The sequence below is a fragment of the Cryptomeria japonica genome, chromosome 7 (assembly GCF_030272615.1).
Source record: "Cryptomeria japonica chromosome 7, Sugi_1.0, whole genome shotgun sequence".
In the NCBI taxonomy this organism is placed as follows: domain Eukaryota; kingdom Viridiplantae; phylum Streptophyta; class Pinopsida; order Cupressales; family Cupressaceae; genus Cryptomeria; species Cryptomeria japonica.
In genome coordinates, this window is record NC_081411.1 from 222,514,424 (window position 1) to 222,522,263 (window position 7,840).

The window sequence follows — 7,840 nt, forward strand, 5'->3', positions numbered from 1 at the left end:
TCCATTAAAGAGCAAAATGGTTTTGCAGGTCAAACAAGACTGTCTTTTTTGTTTGGATGTTTATTGACCTTTTCTATTCAACAGTATTTGACCAGTCCATTAGTGTTGTGGATGTCATCACCAAACTGCCTATGCCATGATCTTTTCTTTCTTTACTAAATTGTTAACCTGTGCTTCGGTAATTGACAAAGACTACTTAGCTCGTTTTATTTGGTTATTATTTTTTGTAAACCATCTTATCTATGAATTCTCGGTCAAATATACAAATAATTTAAGTCAGAATATAGATGTTATTTTATTTTTAGTTAATTAAAAATACAGTCAAAGGTGCATTTTGATGATTGTATAAACGTCGCACATTATTCATATCTCCTATTCAATGGTAAAGAGGGCAAAAAATACAAGTATCGTGATTAATAGAGATTAAGACTTTAAATTAATGAATGTAAATGAGAAATAGATTAATTTAATATTGTCCATGGGGTTGAGCTTAATTGGTTGAAGCATTGAGTTCTCATGCTGGACACCCAAGTTCAAATCCCAAAGGGACATCTAATATGGATTTCTAAGTTGTAACTCTTGGTCTTCCATAGTTGGTTTCTAGAGTGGAGGTGGTTTCTAAATAAGTGGATTTCTATGTTGTGACTCTTGGTCTTCTATAGGTGGTAGAATATTTGTAAATGATTATCAATAAAAAAAAATCTGGTACAAAATTTCAACTTTGTTGGTGCCTACATAGTTTATATGTTTTTGTGTGTACCTATATTTGGTAAAGGGTAGTGATAAAGGTCACTAGTGACAGCTTGCTATGTATAGAGGGAAGAGTACTCAACTATCTTGATGATATCTAGGTCCTTATTTTGCTTTGAAAAATGTGTGTACCAACATTCGGGAAAGGGTAGTGATAAAGGTCACTAGTGATAGCTTACTATGTATAGAGGGAAGAGTACTCAACTATCTTGATGACATCTTGGTCCTTATTTTTCTTTGAACTAAGATTATCAAAAGTCCATTACTAAACAAGATGAGACTAAGATATGTTTGAGGCTAGGAGTGACATAAACATTGATGGGTTGTAGTCATATTTTGGGGAAGTGTTAACCTCCAAAGTATAAAATTAAAAAAAATTGGAATTGGAAGACAAGACCATTTGTACAATTTTGTCTAGGAGACATGATTGCATGTATGATCTACTCAATAAAGGCAAAAGTCTTGAGAAATATGTATGTGTTGATTGGAAAGTTGATCATTTTACATAATATTGTTGAATAGAAGATTAGGAAAAGAAGCATAAATGAGCCCAATTGAGTGTTAGAACTACGCATAACTTGACATCCATACAAAGTGTCATTTAACAAAAATTTAAGAGTATAATGTATGCACTTTATCCTCTATGTTTCATCCACTTTGTTGTGCATGTAAATCTAAATGATTTACCATGTAAAACTAGAAATAACAAAAACAACACTTATAAAAAGCATATAAACTTTCTAAATTAAAATCCATGAGCTATTAGAACAAGTGTACACTCCCTTTGTCCTTCGTATGTAGTAAGTGTCTATTGAGACTATTATACCATTCAAGGAAAGGTGCCAACTTGTGAAAAATACCAACAAAATAAGAATAGAATTAGTGATTATCTAACCCCTTCAAATTGTGTGGACTACAAAGGAATGCACACAAACCAAGGGGGGAAGAAAATAAAAAAAAAAAATATGATTGAAAAAATTGAAGTATAGTAATTGAGCATGATATGTAAAGAAATATTGATTGAAAACTACGTATGCTTGATTAGAGGAAACAAAGTTTGAGATATAAAGGAAACTAAGTATGAAATATGTACTTGAGATAGAGTTACATGTTTGTTTAATGTATTGGAACATGTGTGAAAGGTGACCCTAATTCTTTCCCAATGGGAGTAAGTGTGAGTGCATAAAACCTACACAAATCAATAGTACCTTTCCCGCAAGGAGCAATATCATATGAAAATATGACAAAGCATACAAACATATGATATTACAAAATTTAGTATTCAAAAATGTGATTAAAAAACCAAATGATATGCATAAAATATATTAGTTGAGAATATCAATAATTCTAGTGATATTGAGAGAAAGCTCAAAGCTATGTCGTACATTAGGCCAATATATTAGCACAAATAAATTTAGGAATTTTCAATTAAAAGTTAATTTTGGTCAAGCATATGTTCTAGCTAGATTTATTATAGTTGAATTAGATTCAAGCCATAACTTTTCTAGCTAAAGAATCTACTTGATATATATGTAACATCAATTTGGGGCCAAATTAATTTAAAATAATAATAATAATCTCACAATTCCTACTCGTGTAAAGAGCATTAAAAAATATAAAAAATATATACTATTTTTTTCATATTTAAATTAGTGTTAGTATTTTCTAGGGTTCTTCCCATAGTGTGTTGGTTAAGTGGCGGTGTTGTTGTTGTGACCACCAAGGTTCAAACCCTCGATAGGGCATTGTGATCACAAGCTTGTGTCTGAAGGAACACAAATGGACCCCTAAGAGTGGGGGTGAATCTGTGGTAACTCAAAACTTGCACTTTCTAAAAAATTAAAGCTCTAATAACAATGATGAAGCAACAATGAGAAAAGACACTAAACAAATATGCACACAGACACAAAAGACAAGCCCACAACATAAGATATACGAGGAAAACCGAAGATGGGAAAAACCTTGATGAGAAATGTTGCTAGAGTCTACTGCTCTAATCCAACCTCACAAAGGAAATAGTCTAATTACAAAGTTTATGGGCACCAGCCCAAAGGAGCACCAACCCTTGATCTGAGCACCCACTTAGATGATTACAAAAGATTTATAACAACTACATTGTGAATACCTCATTACAAATGATGTTTTGTAACACGTTGTGTTTTCCACACCTAAAATTGAATCTGCTCTTTTCATCTTACAGGGTTTATCTTCAACTCTCTGATCTCTACAATAGATTTCTTCTCTCTGCTTGTCTCTTACTCTGCTCCACATGGTGTGAAATACACACTGTTTTTCTTACGCTTCATTTTTTTTCTTCTGTTTCATCTGCAACAAGACAATCCAGTTCGCCTTCAACAACATACGCTCAGCACTTGGCCATTTATTCAACAACTTGCTTCCTATTAATCACAATCCTTTTACTTCTTAGAATTTTCCCTCCAAAATGGATTTTCCCTCCAAAACAGATTTTTCCTCCAAAGGAAACTTCAAAAATAATTCTCAAAAACAAGAAAAAGATCTACCTTAATTTTAGCTTTATTTTCTGTCTTTCATATCACATTCTCTCTAAATTCATTCAGTTAACTCAGCATTATGGAATGATTTTTTCATGCAACACTCATTCTCATAAATGAAACTCCTAGTTGTCATTTCCTCAGCAACCACATCTAGTTAACAATCTCTAATTGGTCTCATACAAGCCATGTCCTCACATCTCCTTTAATGTCATTGGGTCAACCTTGGTCAAAATTTCACGTGGATCGCTTGTGTGTTGGCGTCGGGTGAAATACCCATCGTGTATTTTACCATCACAAAAACCTACATGTGAGATGGCAGGACTGCACACCTTCATCCACTTAACTTGCCGAATGAGATCATTTTTTATTCATCTTCTTGGCTATGAGCTGGCGAGACATGGTACAAAACACTTTGTTCGATCTTATGTGGCAAACATTCCTTCCTTCTTCACGCAAATTCGAAGATGACTTGGAAGTCAAAACAGGTTGATATGCGGGGCTGCGGAGGCACTTACCTTTCTTTCTGGAGTTCCACAAATGACTTTTTAGTGGTGGAGTTGGAGCTTGCAGGGTTGTGGAGACCATATCAATAAACATAGTGTGATACCTACTCTTATTTTCGCCATCCATCTTTGATCACCACAAACAGGTTGATCTACGAAACAACAACCACCCCCTATTCTTTGTTTGTGCATGAGGTGATAAACACGTTAAGTTTGCCACAACCATTTATAGCAACCTTATCTATAAGACTCAATTGATCTTCCAGGTAGTCAAGGTATCTTACAGAAATAAGATCTCTCATCAATAAACTCAGACATCCAATGAGTGGTGATAAACACACTATGTGATCTACATGAAAAAGCTTCCATACATTAGTGTCAAATCTGAACCAACACTTCTCCCTTTGCATCTTGAACCCAAATCAACTCTACACCTATGTATGTTGACATGAATGACAACACCATGCCAACAGTGTCTTCCCTGATTCAATGTGCTTGTGGGTTTGAGCCTCAACATTGTTAATTTGGGATGAGGTCCCCCTTTTGTGACATCACTGGCTCATAGCTTCAAGTCAAAAAAGTTTCACATGGAATCAACACTTTTTATTAAGCTATCAAGACAAAAATATAAGGTTGTCATATTCTCAAGAAAACATATTAAAGTTTATTTTTAAATTTTTTATTTTTTAAATTCACTAGAGATTAGATTCTATAAATAGTTAAAGACAAAGTGGAGGCATATTAAAAGAAAACCATGGTGTAAGTGCACAAATATGGGGGACCAAAAGGGGTCTTAAGATGCCACATGTTTTTTGAAATCAGCAAAGTCTGAACTTCAATGAGAAATTGAAGATAGGTACACTCAAAATTTGAATATGCAACAAGAACAAGGGTTGAAGTTCTCTGAATCTACTTTCTAAACTACTAATTTTTTTTATATGTTGGAGATTAAGGATTTCAAAGAGTGGCACCACATTTATTGGTCCTAGTTTTATCAGAAAAACATAACATAGCACCAAATGTGGTGCCCCTAAAATGTTAAATTTTTTTAGAATTTTGCAAATCACTTATGTGAGAAACTAGCTAACACCATGAGGTTTATGCCAAATTTTTTGACTAATTTTTTGATGAATATATGGTTTTTTATAAATTTCCGAAGTAGACACATCTTAAAAAATAGAAATTTGTGTGTGCTCCCCACAAAAATTTATGAAAACTAATCACAAAATATTTTTTCCTTTTTTTGTTAAATTGTGTAGAATTGAGACTAGTTTCTGAAAATATAATTTGTTTCAAAATTTGATGAATGAGAAAATCTATGCCCAAAACATGACATGTTAGTTTTTGACAAAAACGGACATACTAACAAAAGAAATTAGAGATGAAGACATTTACATAATAAAAATGAGAAAAGAATTATATGGATGGATAGCTAAGAGAGAGCTTAATGATTTCATGGTGTTTATTTTTGTTTGCATTGAAATACGTGCAAACCGAATAGAGAGCACAAACAAAAATGTTAGAAAATTTTGTATGTTTGCAAAAAAACACGTCTTAGGCCTAAGAAGGACGTCCAAGCTTATGGGTTGGATGCCCAAGGAAAATCCAAGCCTAACGCTTGGTGTTTCCCAAGGCAAGTCATTTGGCACATGCCAAATCCGGCATGTGCCAAATTCAAAAAAATATAAATTTTGCATTCAGCGTACACCTTATTTGGCATGCACCAAACGCTTCACATACAAAATATTTCACTGTATTTCTCTCTTTCTCCCCCAAAACATAGACCAAATTCTCACTCCCTCTCTTATTGTTTGTGTTCATTCTCTCTCATTAAATACTCATCCAAACCTCTCTCTCCCCATATCTAGCTCTCTATCTCACCCCCTCTTTACCTCACTACCTCTCCCTCATCTAATTTCCCACATTCTCTCTCTCCCTTATATCTTTTCCCCTAGGTGTCTCCCTCAATTTCTTCCTCTTCCTATCTATCTCCACATCCTTCCTTACCCCTCTCTCTCTTTGGTCACACACACACACATATTTCTCTCTCTCTCTCTCTCTCTCTCTCTCTCTCTCTCTCTCTCTCTCTCTCTCTCTCAGACACACACACACACACACACACACACACACACACACACACACACACACACACACACACACACACACACCTTCTCCATCCCTCCACTTCTTCCTCCATATTTTCCTCCCCCTTCCTTCCTCTAACTCTTTATCTCAACATCTCTCTCTCTCTCTCTCTCTCTCACACACACACACACACACACACACACACACACACACACACACATATTCTTCCTCTCTCACCTTATTCCTCTCCCTCTCTTCATCCCCCTTCCTTCATCTCCCTCTTTATCTCCTGAGATCCCTCTTGATCATCATCTCTCTCTCTCCCTTTGTCTCTCTATCTCTCTCATACATCTTCTCCCTCCCTTCCCTTTGTAGGTTTCTCCCATCCCTCCTTACCCCCATCTCTTTCTCTCTATTTTTCTACTATCCCTCTCTCTTCTTTTATAATTTGTTGAATGTTAAAAATATTAATAGAGAGCATTTGGCCCTTGTCAAATTGAATGCACATGAAAAAAAGTATAAAAGGGACATTGGACCTATGATTCAAGGCGGAATTCCTTGGTTTTGTCTACTATTTTCTTTGATCATGACAAATAAATTATTCTTCATGTTGTTGACTTATCATAGAAGTATATTTAGCATATTCTGTCACCATTTGACCATGTTTTTGCTGGCTTGACAATGTAGAAGACAAAAACTTGAAGCTTTTGGAGTGTATTTTATTATATGAGATCATTTTTTCATATTTTATAACTAAAATGTTTGTTATAATTTTTTTTTTTTGTTATTTCACAATATACAATAACTATATCTATAAGAGAAATATGTAATGAGTTCATATGTCAATAAGACCACCTTCATCACATATTTCTAGTTATGTCATAACTTTAGCAATCTTAGTAGTCATAATTTAATTTCATATGTTGCTATCATTTTGTTACTTGTCTATAAGCTTGTTTCCATCGAGATAATGATAATTCCACTTCCACAATCAAAAGCAACAACGAAAACTTGGTCTACAATATAATATGAAATTCAAAACAAAAAATAGCTCACCATAAAGAAATGTATCCACCAACCGTCAACTTTCATGTACACATTTCAACATGCTTGCATATTAAGATACCAAAGAAACATTCACCTAGATATAGTTTCTATAATAATCCTTTCTTAAATTGTCTATATGATAAATGCATGGTAATAAGTACTCAAAATTGAAATTAATATTATATTCAACATCCTTTTCTATTCAATATTATCTCTTTTCATCTTTAGAGTTTAGTATCTCTATTGTTAGTAATTTCCCAATTAAGTTATGAGTGTCCTAAATTCATTATGAGTGTTCTACATTCATCACAACTACCCTAACTTTATTAGGACTATCCTAGCTTATGTAGGACTCATAACTTTATTATGGTAGTCCTAATGAATGTAGGAAAGTCATAGATTATTTGGGACTGTCATAACTTCATTATGAAAGTCATAATGAATGTAGGACAATCATAGATTCATTAGGACTTCCCTTCATATTCTCTCTCTCTCTCTCTCTCTCTCTCTCTCTCTCTATGAACTAATTTCATTGTCTTGTTTGTGCATGTACATTTAGAAATCGTCATCATGCCAAGGAAAGGACAACCAAAGCTAACATGGTAAGAGTGTGAAGCTAAGAATGAAATGACAAGAGACAATATGAGGCAATTTCATGAATCAAGGAAATTGAACACCATAGAAGAAGGCATGCCAATTAAGAGGAACATGAAGCCTCGCCACAATACAAGAGAGATATAGAATTGGAGAAACAAAGAGAATGGATGTAAAACCTTCATACAAAGAGACAATTGGTGCTCGAGGTTGAGAGTACATCATTTAGCACATGTCTTGTTGAAGGCACACCATCTCTCACATCTCAAGTTGAAGGCACATCTTCTACAACATGTCATGTTGCAAGTACATCTCAATTTCAAGGTACATCAGCATTTTCATCTT